This window comes from Anolis carolinensis, chromosome 6 (assembly GCF_035594765.1).
Source record: "Anolis carolinensis isolate JA03-04 chromosome 6, rAnoCar3.1.pri, whole genome shotgun sequence".
Lineage (NCBI taxonomy): Eukaryota > Metazoa > Chordata > Lepidosauria > Squamata > Dactyloidae > Anolis > Anolis carolinensis.
Window position 1 is genome coordinate 45,806,233 of NC_085846.1, and position 15,054 is coordinate 45,821,286.

Genomic DNA, 15,054 nt, shown 5'->3' on the forward strand with positions numbered 1-15,054 from the left:
AAAACCTGTGTTTGTTGGACTCTTTTACCTTTAAAAACCTGAGTCTGGGCTGATTCTTGAGTGTGGGCTAGCTGTAATTAAGGCTTGCTGTTCTGCCATTGTTTGGAAGGTGAGGCAAGGCTATTGTTATTGAAAGTGTTGGCTTCCTGTCGAAGCTTTCTGAGCCAGAGTTCACGCAGAGGTGAGGAGAGGAAGCAGGAAAGCAGCTTGCTCCTTGGATTAGGTAAGGCCTGTCTAATAATTCCTTAAAAACCTGAGAGTGTGCACTCTTTTCTTAGATTGCCTACTCTTTTCTTAGATAGCCTTAAAAGCCTTAAAAACCTGTGTTTGTTGGACTCTTTTACCTTTAAAAACCTGAGTCTGGGCTGATTCTTGAGTGTGGGCTAGCTGTAATTAAGGCTTGCTGTTCTGCCATTGTTTGGAAGGTGAGGCAAGGCTATTGTTATTGAAAGTGTTGGCTTCCTGTCGAAGCTTTCTGAGCCAGAGTTCACGCAGAGGTGAGGAGAGGAAGCAGGAAAGCAGCTTGCTCCTTGGATTAGGTAAGGCCTGTCTAATAATTCCTTAAAAACCTGAGAGTGTGCACTCTTTTCTTAGATTGCCTACTCTTTTCTTAGATAGCCTTAAAAGCCTTAAAAACCTGTGTTTGTTGGACTCTTTTACCTTTAAAAACCTGAGTCTGGGCTGATTCTTGAGTGTGGGCTAGCTGTAATTAAGGCTTGCTGTTCTGCCATTGTTTGGAAGGTGAGGCAAGGCTATTGTTATTGAAAGTGTTGGCTTCCTGTCGAAGCTTTCTGAGCCAGAGTTCACGCAGAGGTGAGGAGAGGAAGCAGGAAAGCAGCTTGCTCCTTGGATTAGGTAAGGCCTGTCTAATAATTCCTTAAAAACCTGAGAGTGTGCACTCTTTTCTTAGATTGCCTACTCTTTTCTTAGATAGCCTTAAAAGCCTTAAAAACCTGTGTTTGTTGGACTCTTTTACCTTTAAAAACCTGAGTCTGGGCTGATTCTTGAGTGTGGGCTAGCTGTAATTAAGGCTTGCTGTTCTGCCATTGTTTGGAAGGTGAGGCAAGGCTATTGTTATTGAAAGTGTTGGCTTCCTGTCGAAGCTTTCTGAGCCAGAGTTCACGCAGAGGTGAGGAGAGGAAGCAGGAAAGCAGCTTGCTCCTTGGATTAGGTAAGGCCTGTCTAATAATTCCTTAAAAACCTGAGAGTGTGCACTCTTTTCTTAGATTGCCTACTCTTTTCTTAGATAGCCTTAAAAGCCTTAAAAACCTGTGTTTGTTGGACTCTTTTACCTTTAAAAACCTGAGTCTGGGCTGATTCTTGAGTGTGGGCTAGCTGTAATTAAGGCTTGCTGTTCTGCCATTGTTTGGAAGGTGAGGCAAGGCTATTGTTATTGAAAGTGTTGGCTTCCTGTCGAAGCTTTCTGAGCCAGAGTTCACGCAGAGGTGAGGAGAGGAAGCAGGAAAGCAGCTTGCTCCTTGGATTAGGTAAGGCCTGTCTAATAATTCCTTAAAAACCTGAGAGTGTGCACTCTTTTCTTAGATTGCCTACTCTTTTCTTAGATAGCCTTAAAAGCCTTAAAAACCTGTGTTTGTTGGACTCTTTTACCTTTAAAAACCTGAGTCTGGGCTGATTCTTGAGTGTGGGCTAGCTGTAATTAAGGCTTGCTGTTCTGCCATTGTTTGGAAGGTGAGGCAAGGCTATTGTTATTGAAAGTGTTGGCTTCCTGTCGAAGCTTTCTGAGCCAGAGTTCACGCAGAGGTGAGGAGAGGAAGCAGGAAAGCAGCTTGCTCCTTGGATTAGGTAAGGCCTGTCTAATAATTCCTTAAAAACCTGAGAGTGTGCACTCTTTTCTTAGATTGCCTACTCTTTTCTTAGATAGCCTTAAAAGCCTTAAAAACCTGTGTTTGTTGGACTCTTTTACCTTTAAAAACCTGAGTCTGGGCTGATTCTTGAGTGTGGGCTAGCTGTAATTAAGGCTTGCTGTTCTGCCATTGTTTGGAAGGTGAGGCAAGGCTATTGTTATTGAAAGTGTTGGCTTCCTGTCGAAGCTTTCTGAGCCAGAGTTCACGCAGAGGTGAGGAGAGGAAGCAGGAAAGCAGCTTGCTCCTTGGATTAGGTAAGGCCTGTCTAATAATTCCTTAAAAACCTGAGAGTGTGCACTCTTTTCTTAGATTGCCTACTCTTTTCTTAGATAGCCTTAAAAGCCTTAAAAACCTGTGTTTGTTGGACTCTTTTACCTTTAAAAACCTGAGTCTGGGCTGATTCTTGAGTGTGGGCTAGCTGTAATTAAGGCTTGCTGTTCTGCCATTGTTTGGAAGGTGAGGCAAGGCTATTGTTATTGAAAGTGTTGGCTTCCTGTCGAAGCTTTCTGAGCCAGAGTTCACGCAGAGGTGAGGAGAGGAAGCAGGAAAGCAGCTTGCTCCTTGGATTAGGTAAGGCCTGTCTAATAATTCCTTAAAAACCTGAGAGTGTGCACTCTTTTCTTAGATTGCCTACTCTTTTCTTAGATAGCCTTAAAAGCCTTAAAAACCTGTGTTTGTTGGACTCTTTTACCTACGTACCTTAAACAGTTACGTTGCAGAAGAAATGCAAGACTGTAATCTGGGAAACCAGCTAGAAAGCATCTGGATAAGAATCAAGGGAACCGGGACTCAAAAAGATCTTGTTGTGGGTGTCTACTACAGACCTCCGAGTCAGGATGAAGGACTTGATGAAGCCTTCTGTCAACAGCTGACCAAACAGGCACAAAGAAGAGATATAGTAGTCATGGGCGATTTCAATTATTCCGATATCTGCTGGAAAACAAACTCAGCCAAGAGTACAAAGTCCAACAAATTCCTCACTTGCCTTGCAGACAACTTTATGGTCCAGAAGGTAGAAGAGGCAACAAGAGGATCAGCAACTCTTGATCTAATCTTAACAAATGTGGAAGACCTGATCAATACAGTTGAAGTGGTTGGATCCTTAGGGGCAAGTGACCATGTGCTCCTGGAGTTTGCAATACAAAGGAATGCTGAAACTAAGACAAGTCAAACACGCATTCTCGACTTTAAGAGAGCTGACTTCCAAAAAATGAAGGAATTACTGAGCGGCATTCCATGGACACCAATATTAAAAAACAAGGGAGTTAAGGATGGATGGGAGTTTTTCAAAAGTGAAATACTCAAGGCGCAAATGCAAACAGTGCCAACAAAGAAGAAAAATAAGACAAGTGCAAAGAAGCCAGAATGGATGTCCAAAGAACTTCTAACTGAGCTAAAGCTCAAAAGTGACATGCACAAGAAGTGGAAAAGGGGAGAAATCACCAAAGAAGAATTCAAACGTATAGCCAACACCTGTAGGGAAAAGGTTCGCAAGGCTAAAGCACAAAATGAGCTCAGGCTTGCCAGGGACATAAAAAACAACAAAAAAGGCTTTTTTGCTTACGTTGGTAGAAAAAGGAAGAAAAAGGAGGCGATAGGGCCTCTGCAAGGAGAAGATGGGGTGATGGCGACAGGGGACAGGGAAAAGGCAGAACTGCTCAATGCCTTCTTTGCCTCGGTCTTCTCAGAAAAAGAAAGCCATCTTCAACCTCAGCAACATGGAATGGGCGAAGGATTGGGGGAACTCCAACCCCAAATAGGGAAACAAGTTGTCCAGGAACACCTGGCCTCTCTAAACGAATTCAAGTCCCCAGGGCCAGATCAGCTACATCCAAGAGTATTGAAGGAATTAGCGGAAGTTATTTCAGAACCACTAGCAATTATCTTCGAGAGTTCTTGGAGAACGGGAGAAGTCCCAGCAGATTGGAGGAGGGCGAATGTGGTCCCTATCTTCAAGAAGGGAAAAAAGAACGACCCAAACAATTACCGTCCGGTCAGCCTCACATCGATACCAGGCAAGATTCTGGAAAAGTTCATCAAGGAAGTGGTCTGCAAACACTTAGAAACAAATGCGGTCATTGCTAATAGTCAACACGGATTTACCAAAAACAAGTCATGCCAGACTAATCTGATCTCTTTTTTCGATAGAGTTACGAGTTGGGTCGATACAGGGAATGCTGTGGATGTAGCCTACCTGGATTTCAGTAAGGCCTTCGACAAAGTCCCCCACGACCTTCTGGCAAATAAACTAGTAAAATGTGGGCTAGACAAAACTACGGTTCGGTGGATCTGCAATTGGCTAAGCGAACGAACCCAAAGGGTGCTCACCAATGCGTCATCTTCATCATGGAAAGAAGTGACAAGTGGAGTGCCGCAGGGCTCCGTCCTGGGCCCGGTTCTGTTCAACATCTTTATTAACGACTTAGACGAAGGGTTAGAAGGCACGATCATCAAGTTTGCAGACGACACAAAACTGGGAGGGATAGCTAACACTCCAGAAGACAGGAGCAGAATTCAAAATGATCTTGACAGACTAGAGAGATGGGCCGAAACTAACAAAATGAAGTTCAACAGGGACAAATGCAAGATACTTCATTTCGGCAGAAAAAATGGAAATCAAAGATACAGAATGGGGGACGCCTGGCTTGACAGCAGTGTGTGCGAAAAAGACCTTGGAGTCCTCGTGGACAACAAGTTAAACATGAGCCAACAATGTGATGCAGCAGCTAAAAAAGCCAACGGGATTCTGGCCTGCATCAATAGGGGAATAGCGTCTAGATCCAGGGAAGTCCTGCTCCCCCTCTATTCTGCCTTGGTCAGACCACAACTGGAATACTGTGTCCAATTTTGGGCACCACAGTTGAAGGGAGATGTTGACAAGCTGGAAAGCGTCCAGAGGAGGGCGACTAAAATGATTAAGGGTCTGGAGAACAAGCCCTATGAGGAGCGGCTTAAAGAGCTGGGCATGTTTAGCCTGCAGAAGAGAAGGCTGAGAGGAGACATGATAGCCATGTACAAATACGTGAAGGGAAGTCATAGGGAGGAGGGAGCAAGCTTGTTTTCTGCTGCCCTGCAGACTAGGACACGGAACAATGGCTTCAAACTACAGGAAAGGAGATTCCACCTGAACATCAGGAAGAACTTCCTCACTGTGAGGGCTGTTCGACAGTGGAACTCTCTCCCCCGGGCTGTGGTGGAGGCTCCTTCCTTGGAGGCTTTTAAGCAGAGGCTGGATGGCCATCTGTCGGGGGTGCTTTGAATGCGATTTCCTGCTTCTTGGCAGGGGGTTGGACTGGATGGCCCATGAGGTCTCTTCCAACTCTACTATTCTATGATTCTATGATTCTATGATTCTAAGACAAGAATAAAACCTAGAGTACATGGCTAACAGTGTTCCAACCTGGGAGCCCGAGATTAAGGGGGCTTACCATGGCTGGCCAAGGACCTGTTCACATGCGCTGCCAGAATTACCAAGTATTGCTGCAAATCACTGCGATTTTGGTGGCTCCCACCCAGGAGACTTGTTGCCCTGTGCCACGCTCCGTACCAGCTTCCCCCCACCTCATCACATAGGGGGAAGCCTCAGTAAACCAACTCAACCCATGTTTCCCTATAGAAAGACAGGAAGCCTCCTGTCATGCACCCTTGGCAATTTTTTGGTGGAGCAGAGGTTTTTTTTCATTTTTGCCATGGAGCTGCCCTGGAAGTACTATTCTGGTGTGTGATGGAAGCCAGCAAATTCTGTGGAGAAAGTGCAAAAGATTTGCCACCACCAAATCTTAGCCCATGTGAAGAGGTCCCAGGTGAGATAAACAGAAGTCAAAGGCAAGTCTATAAAATGTTGAATTTTGTTTTGTTCATCCAAAAAAAAAATATTTTATTAAACACATTACATTATTCTCATTTCATGTTTCGTCTTTGTTATTTATCTCCATTTATACTCTTATTTATGTCCACGGAACACACATTTGTTTTGATATATTTAAAAACAAAATCATTCGCTTTCTGATTCAAAGCTCAACACATTCCTAGTAAAACATATCTACCCACCAAGTCCCTACATGTGTCAGGAAGCGATTCCAATGTGGGAATCGACAGAATAGTCATCCTGACATAGTTAGCCAAAGAATGTGGGAAGGGATGAGGAGAACCAAGAGAACCAAGGAGGGGAGTTGGAGAGGAGATAAGAACCCATTTGTCCTAGGTTGTTATGGGAACAAATGAACTGGGGATTTGGGGATGTAACTTGATCTGGGGAGGGTGAGCTTCAAATAGTATATAGTGAGAGGATTGACGTAGATTAGCAGAACTAGCTTTATTGTATCCTGCCAAGGAGGAGAGAGAGAGAGGGAGGGAGGGAGGGATGAAGGACAAGAGGGAATGTGATTTCTAATGCATATCATGCTGGTGATGAAAAGAATTAATCCTCTGTATGCTTTAGTTTTGATACCAAACATACTTCAAAGTTTACTGTTACTTTTTAAACAAATCTTTACATGGCACTGTAGAAAGGACATATTTGATGTCATGCAGATATCTGGGCTCTCAAACAGCAGACCTAATCCCTTGAGGACGATCTCAGATCTCCCAAAAGTTGCAAGCCCTTCCTTTCTGGCTCAACAGTTTTCTCCCAGAATCTTCCCAAAGCTTCTGTAACATTTTCAAATCCACTGCCCTTTCTGTGGTTTGTTGTTTCACTATCACCATAACTACTGCTTTCTGCCAAGGATAAACATTTGGGCGGAATAAATTATATATAATTTTAATAAGTTCCCACTGTTAGATTCTGTGCTTGGTGTGAGAAGAGCATTTCTTTTATGCAAATCTCTGTGCAGTAAAATTGAAAGATATACTTGACAGTGTGATGTAAGGGGACCAGAAAGTGCACTGTAGCAGGATTGACAATTTTAATTTCTGAAATTCTCCATCATTCTGCTTTGATGTACACTTGTAAATTAACCATTTCAATATTTTTTTTGCCTTGTCACAAACGACTCTCCACTTTCCCACATTTAAACGAGATCAGATGATTCATCAGTAATATCTCTAAATCTTAAAAAAATTCCACCAAAAAAATGCCCAGGGGAAAATGACACATTGGTTTGCAAACCTTGTTTGAAATGATGTAAGGAGCACATCTACACTGATCCATCATGCCAAAAGGACACACAGAGCTAATTCAAGTTAATACAGCCTTGATCCGCATTAACAAAAGTTGTGGGTTTTTCTGATATCTCCCCAAGAATCCAAAAGCAAATCCTGATTTTGGGCCCATATAAACAGTCAGACTAGTTCCGAGATGGACCCATCCGCAACTGTTTACAAAGACATCCCATATTCTCTGGTTTTAGGCAGACCGGGGACATAGGATGACATTCATCATCATCCTTCCATTTTCGTTCTTGTGGTGACCAGCAGGCATGACATGGCTAGCATTCATGGATTAATGTTCCAAGAGATAGGTGACATACACTAGCCATGTTGTACTCCCTAGCCACTACAATGACAAGAATAAAAGGGGGCTGGTAAGGGTGTCCACTCAGCGGTGCCGAATTGGGTTTAGTGCCATTGGATGACCAAGACCCTGTCCCATCTCCACAGTGGCTAGAGGAATGACTGTCAAACCAAATGAATCAGGCATAGGATAAAAGGTCCATGTAGAGCTGCCCATGGAATGATGTAAGAAGGCAATACAGTAAAAATTAGCCATTTTACAGCACCAATGATTTCAATGAAAGTTATTAAATCCCCTGTTGAATTAATCAGACTTGAAGGCAATGGATGCTTCTCACCACACTCAGGGTTTTTTTCCAGGCAAGCCCCAAAAATTGTTTCCACCCATTCAACAACTATGATTCAATCTTAATAGGAAAAAAACTATTTCTTGGTTTACATTTATGTAATCTTCAATGAGGAATGTTAAGAATATACTTAGATATGTTTTAAATTTTGTATAATGTGTTTTTTACTCTGTAATGTTATTTGTTTTTGTGTGAAGTGTTGATTTAGTGTATTGTTTTCGGGCATTGAATTTTTGCCTATTTATTGTAAGCCACCTTGAGTCCCCTCGGGGGAGAAAGGCGGGGTAAAAATGCTGTAAATAAATAAATACATAAATATTGACACATTTTCTCATCATCGCCAAGAACAGTTGTCTTGACACCCACTCAAAAAAAGCTAGATCCTGTAAGATTCTTTCTTTACTGAAAGAAATTCAATACATATGTCACCTTCAGCAGCACCAACCCCCTTAACCTAGGTGGGGGTTTGGGGGGGGGGGTTGCTATAAACATTTTGCATTCAGGATGCCATCTGCAGTACATGAGCTAAACCACCACAGACCTGTGTACATATTTCAGGAACCATAAGCTTCCAATCTGATTTGAAAGCTAAAGCATCCAGTGGCTACATAAATTCACCCTGAATATAAGAATATTTCTTTCTGGTTTGTCTTTGTGTGGTATCGGCATGCCTTCTCCTTCAGACATTTTGGAGCAAAGAGAGAATGTTTTAAAGTCTTAAGACTTTAATGCAACCTGGCCTCAACTTAGAAGATAATACCATCATTCACTAAAGCAGAGCACTTCAACCTATGTCTCACCACATGTTAATGTGTAAGTGTGTTACTTGAATGTTATGAGAAACGTCTGAGTTCATGTGAAATAAATAATAAATCATATATTTTAAAAAGTATAAATGAAATTTTTTCATGAGATTTGTTGTGTCCCCATACACTTCATTATTAAAATTTATGTATGTGTCTGTATCTCTTATTAGGGGTTCATTCAACCTCCAATTTGCTTGTAAAACTCAATTATTGCGTAGCAAATTTATGTGTGTCTAAAAAGTGTGCCACCAACATGAAATGTTTAGAAAGTTCTGCAACAAAGAATGATCTAAACAAGACATTATCAACTACAAGCTTACATGCAATTTCATCTTTAGCAACTGAAGAAGGAGGAAAGCCAAAGCACAATGCTAGTGTTATATTTTTCAAACAGTTAAAAGCTCCATATGCAGGAATATTTTATTAAAGGTATTTATTTGTAGTGATGTAAAATGTTCCCTTTATTCTTCTTATCCCTGAAGGGGGCAGGAAATTTTATTATTTTTCTGCTGCTCTGTGGAAAGCAAGATATTTCAATAGGCTTACCCCTCACAGGGAAACCAAATTATACCTGACAAATTCCTAAAGAATGAAAATGGAAAATTCCCAAAGGATATTTACTCACGTTATGATTCTAATCCTATTTGCATAGTGTGTTATTTCAAAACACTATAACTGTCTTAGAATTTGTATATATTGAGATCTTAAAAGATAACTAGTCCCCACAACCCTGACATTTCCACAGCAATATTTTCACACTATTCACCAATTGCAATAGCAGCAATAGCCAACATAGTGACAGTGACAAAGTTTTTATGTTGCGAATGTTTAATCAACTTTTTTGATGTAAAGACGACATAATCCACCAAAACTGACATCAAAAACGGATTCCCCTGTTTAATCTCCATATGAAAAACTTACGTTTAAATACAGTTTATGATGTTTCCAGGTAAATAGTAACTATGATAATTTGTGCTTGCTTTAAAAGTTTATATTTTAATTTCTCCTAAATTATCAAATATTTTTGAACAACCAGGTACCAGTTTAAAGGTACTTTTATGTATGTAATAATATGTGTGGGTCATAGATCTTAATTTTTAGGTATTCCAATTTAAAGTGAAAATATCTCTGACTCTAATCAACATTTGTTGTGAAATTTGAATGCAATTATAGATTTGTATGCAGGTCATTTGTTCTTACCTCATGTAATTATCTTTACGAGTTTTTGAAATATTATTTAAAAACACCTGAAAGTAGTCACATCACTGCTTTCTTGGTCTTCCCCCTTTCAGAGCTCTCTCTCAAGTCCACCTTCTATCCCCACCCACTGGGGTATAAAAGGAAGGTATGAAAGCAGCTGTGGGTCATTCCAAATGCAGCAGTCAATTGTCTGCTAGCTTGAGTTGCTGTTCTGGGCCCTGTTAGTACTTCCTTTCATCCACCTGACCCTAGAAGATGCCTAAATGTTTATTAAAGCAACAGAGCATTTTTCAGTTCATGGGGAAAAAAGAAAAAGCCCAGATTGTATTATGTTTTACCATCCTTGTGAGAGGCTTCTCTCATGTCCAGGGCCGGTCGGAGATAAATTTAAATATTAAGCGGGGGCGCTGAAAAGCGCCCCCCGCCGGCCCCGCCTCCTGCGCCCTGGCCCCGCCTCCCAACCAGCGTGCCCTGGCCCCGCCTCCTGCGCTGCGTGGGAGGCGGGGCCAGGGCACGCTGGGTGGAAGGCGGGGCCAGGGTTGGCCCCGCCTCCCATGCTATTCGCCCTGGCCCCGCCTCCCACGCAGCGTGGGAGGCGCGGCCAGGGTTGGAAAGAGGGAGGCTTCGCCGCCCGGGGAGGGGAGGAGGGATCGCCTCCTCCCCTCCCCGGGCGGCGAAAGAAGCAGGCTTCGCCGCCCGGGGAGGGAAGGGGGGATCGCCTCCTCCCCTCCCCGGGCGGCGAAAGAAGCAGGCTTCGCCGCCCGGGGAGGGAAGGGGGGATCGCCTCCTCCCCTCCCCGGGCGGCGAAAGAAGCAGGCTTCGCCGCCCGGGGAGGGAAGGAGGCGATCCCTCCTCCCCTCCCCGGGCGGCGAAAGAAGCAGGCTTCGCCGCCCGGGGAGGGAAGGAGGCGATCCCTCCTCCCCTCCCCGGGCGGCGAAAGAGGGAGCCACAAGGCCAGGGCGCACTTGTCGGGCGGCGGGGCACCGTCAGAGCGGTGCCCCGCCTCCCTCCCAGCCTGACGGCGCCCCCCGGGACCTGCGCCCGAGGCGGCGGCGTCAATGGCCTTTATGGTGGGGCTGGCCCTGCTCATGTCCCCACATGGAGCTGGAGCAGACAGAGGGAGCTCATCCATGCTCTCCACGGGTTGGATTCGAACCAGCAACTTTAAGGTCAGCAACCCAACCTTCAAGTCATCGGTCTGTCAGCACAAGAGTTCAACCCATTGTGCCACCAGGGGCTCCAAGTCCATAAAAGAGCAGGGGGGGAAAGAAAGATCAGGAAATTCAAAATATAAGGTAAATCCATTCATCAGCAAAAAATGTGTCTCTCATCAATCAGAATGACAAACTAAGCCCATGTTTAACTTCACAATTTGAAGCATGACACACAAAAACATGTGCTTTATATATAGTGAGAAAATCACAAGTAGGCTGTTGCTGGAATCAAAAGTTGTTTTAGCTGCTAGAAACTAAAACTGAGGATAAAGGATTTTTAAAAATACCAATATTAGTTATTTAATAAAAAGAAGGAAATGTGTAAGCAGAGTGCATGAACAGAGGAGAAGCCCATCAGAACACGTGCAAGGGAGGAGGATAAGGACAAGCTGAACTCTCCCCACCAACCTTCAATGAGACAAAAGATCAAAGACATCAATTGAGAATTACTTGGCAGCTTTCCCTCTTCTTGCCAGTCTCTCTCCCAACCCTCACAGTTGGTGTCATTCCATCTGATGATGTCACCTGGTGCAACTAGCACCCTCAGCACCATTGTAGTGATGTCACTGGAACCTGGAGTTTTACATTGTATTTATTTCATATATACGCTAACATTTTAACTCTTCGGGATCAGACAAAAAAAGGTACTTACGATGCATTAACAAAATGATTACCATTTCTAGCATCATTCATGGATACATTGATTTCACTGCAGAATACAAGTAGAAAAGTCGGAGCTCTGCATGTTTCTTACCATCACACAATGTTTTCCGACTGCCCCCAGCTTCCTCCCATGTTGTCCCTGGCTTTTCTCATTCACTAAGCCAGGTAGTCACCTATGTTCTCAGGGCTGCCACTGACTATGCAGCTAAGACGGAGCTGGGACAGAGCCCCCCTGGGATTAGACCTGCATCATGTGATGGGCTCCAGTAGGCTCCATCCTGGCTGCATCTTGGCAGCATCTTAGGATAGGGAAAAAGCCCTCTGTGATGAAGTCATAAGTGTGCCAGGGAGCTGTCTACAAACAGCTAAAATACAAGAGCTAAAAACACTGAGGCAGCTCTTCAATGTTGCTTTAAGAAGTATGGAACAGCCATTTATAATGCATTAGTCATTAAAAACAAATATATATTCTTTGTATTTCCTTCCAAACTACATTTTTAAAATGTATAACCCCAAACAACAGGCTTAAAGAGGACGAAATTCTGATAAGATTGAGGAGTTGAAGGAAATAAACAACACGGTTTTGTAACTATGAAAACATTCAGTTCTCATTATTCCTCCAATGGAAAGCATTCTGTTATGAACATTTTAAGCTGATTCTTCTGCAGAAGTTTTTTAAATATTGTCTTCAGAAAATTCTTTTCTACAGGCCTTTATACTATTAACATAAAAAGAAAATTAGTTTGGAGCTCCATCTACAGATCTGCAAAAATATCTATACCCTCTGAGCCTTTAAAACTAGTGATTTTAAGACTACAAAGTGTTAGATTTTTATGTCATAGAAGCAGCTGCTACTGTGAGAGTCAATCTGTACTTATTAAAAAAAACCAACACCTCACAATACTAGCCTGATACTGTACTTGGATCAAGTTGTTTTACTAGGAAGTATACAATAGATGGGAAGTTACAAGGAATAAATAAGAAAGTTGACTTCAAAGAATCCTAACAAATGAATCAAAAGAGAAATAGCACCTCTGGTATTAAATGGGGGTGCTTCCAGACAACATCAAAATGCAGGTTTTAAAAGTGGGGCAAAAAAATCCCCAGACCTGATAGCAAGTCCACACACAGACCTGTCATTTCCCTGGGAATGTTCCCCTGCTGTCCTCACACCTTTCTTTGAAGCAGATCAAGATGGAGGGTGGATGGGGGACATCAGGAGGAAGCATTTAAAAAAAAATCTCTCAATGTGCCGGACCTTATATGCTCACATGCAGAGATCCAAATGTAAACACAGGCAGATATCTTATTCTCTCTTCAACCGTTAATTCAATTATAAAGATCTAAATAAAGGAATGGTTGCAGATATTTCTAATTGCTTTCCAGTGCTGCTATCCTTTAGCCACCTGTGTGTCTATGGCTCCATTTTTTGACAGTCCAATCCACTCTTTCAGTCTTTTGAAACATGCACATGCACTGGTGCAGTAAACACAGGGGGTAGGGAAGGAAACCACATGTTTTGCATGACTGCAGGAATATATAGGCATGCGAAGGTGAGCATTTTTGGAGCAGAATAGGGTTTTAAGTGCACCTTTTAAATACATGCTTTTCAACTATTAACCCAATTCGGCCCACATTTCACTAAACATTGTTTAACCACCCACTCACTCCTTTTATCATAGTTACTTCTGGGTTTTTAGGCATGTGTAGAAGAGCCCTGGAGTCTGCCTTAGAGACTATATTTCTAGGCACGAAGATCACTGCAGATGCAGATGGCAGCCAGGAAATCAGAAGACATTTACTTCTTGGGAGGAGAGCAATGGCCAACCTCGATAAAATAGTGAAGAGTAGAGACATCACCACTAGCAACAAAGGTCCGCATAGTTAAAACAATGATATTCCCCACAGTAACCTATGGATGCGAGAGCTGGACCATAAGGAAGGCTGAGCAAAGGAATATAGTCGCTTTTGAACTTAGGTGTGGAGGAAAATCCTGAGAGTGCCTTGGACCGCAAGAAGATCCAACCAGTCCATACTCCAGGAAATAATGCCCGGCTGCTCACTGGAGGGAAGGATATTAGAGGCAGAGATGAAGTATTTTGGCCACATCATGAGAAGACAGGAAAGCTTGGAAAAGATCATGATGCTGAGAAAAATGGAAGGAAAAAGGAAGAGGGGCCAACCAAGGGCAAGATGGATGGATGGTATCCTTGACGAGACTGGCTTGACCTTGAAGGAGTGTCCCTCGGCGAGCCCTTGCCCCTTGGGAAGCACCCTCCGAGCATTGCTAGGCAGCAGCGATTGCGGGGCGCTTCCCTAAACCAGATTGCTGGGATAATAGGGCCTCCCTATTATCTGAACAGTTCTGGTTATCCGAGATTGGGCCCGCCCCTTTATCTCGGATAACTGGAACTCTATTGTATCACTAAATGTGGTGCCTATCTTCAAGAAGGAAAAATTGACAACCCAAACAATTATCATCCGGTCAGCCGCACGTCGATACCGGGCAAAATTCTGGAAAAGATCATTAAGGAAGTGGCCTGCAAACACTTAAAAACAAATGTGGTCATCACTAATAGTCAACATGAATTTATCAAAAACAAGTTATGCCAGACTAATTTAACTTCTTTTTTCGATAGCTGGATAAATGCAGGGAACACCATGGATGTAATGTATCTGGATTTCAGTAAGGCATTCAGCAAGGTTTCCCATGACCTTCTGGCAAGCAAACTAGTTAAATGTGGGTTAGACAAAACTATGGTTAGGTGGGTCTATAATTGGTTAAGTGAACGAACCCAGAGGGTGTTCACCAATGCTTCCTTTTCATCCTAGAAAGAAGTGACTAGTAGAGAGCTGCAGGTTTCTGTCGTGGGGCCGGTTCCATTCAATATCTTTATTAATGACTTAGATGAAGGGTTAGAAGGCATGATCATTAAGTTTGCAGACAACACCAAATTGGGAGGAGAGCCAATACTCCAGAAGACAGGAGCAGAATTCATAACAATCCTAACAGATTAGAGAGATGGGCCAAAACTAGCAAAATGAAGTTCAACAGAGATAAATGGAAGATACCCCGCTCAGGTAGGAAAAAATAAATGAAAAGATACAGAATGGAGGACACCTGGCTCAATAGCAGTACGTGGGAAAAAGATCTTGGAGTCCTTGTGGACAACAATTTCAACATGAACCAACAATGTGATGTGATGTGGCGGTAAAAAAGGCAATGGGATTTTGGCCTGCATCAATAGGAATATAGTGTCCAGATTCAGGGAAGTCATGCTACTCTCTGTTCTGCCTTGGTCAGATCACACCTGGAATACTGTGTTCAATTCTGGGCACTGCAATTGAAGGGAGATGTTGACAAGCTGGAAAGCGTCCAGAGGAGAGTAACTAAAATAATCAAGGGTCTGGAGAACAAGCCCTATGAAGAGCAGCTTAAAGAGCTGGGTGTGTTTAGCCTACAGAAGAGAAGACTGAGAGGAGACATGATGGCCATGTACAAATA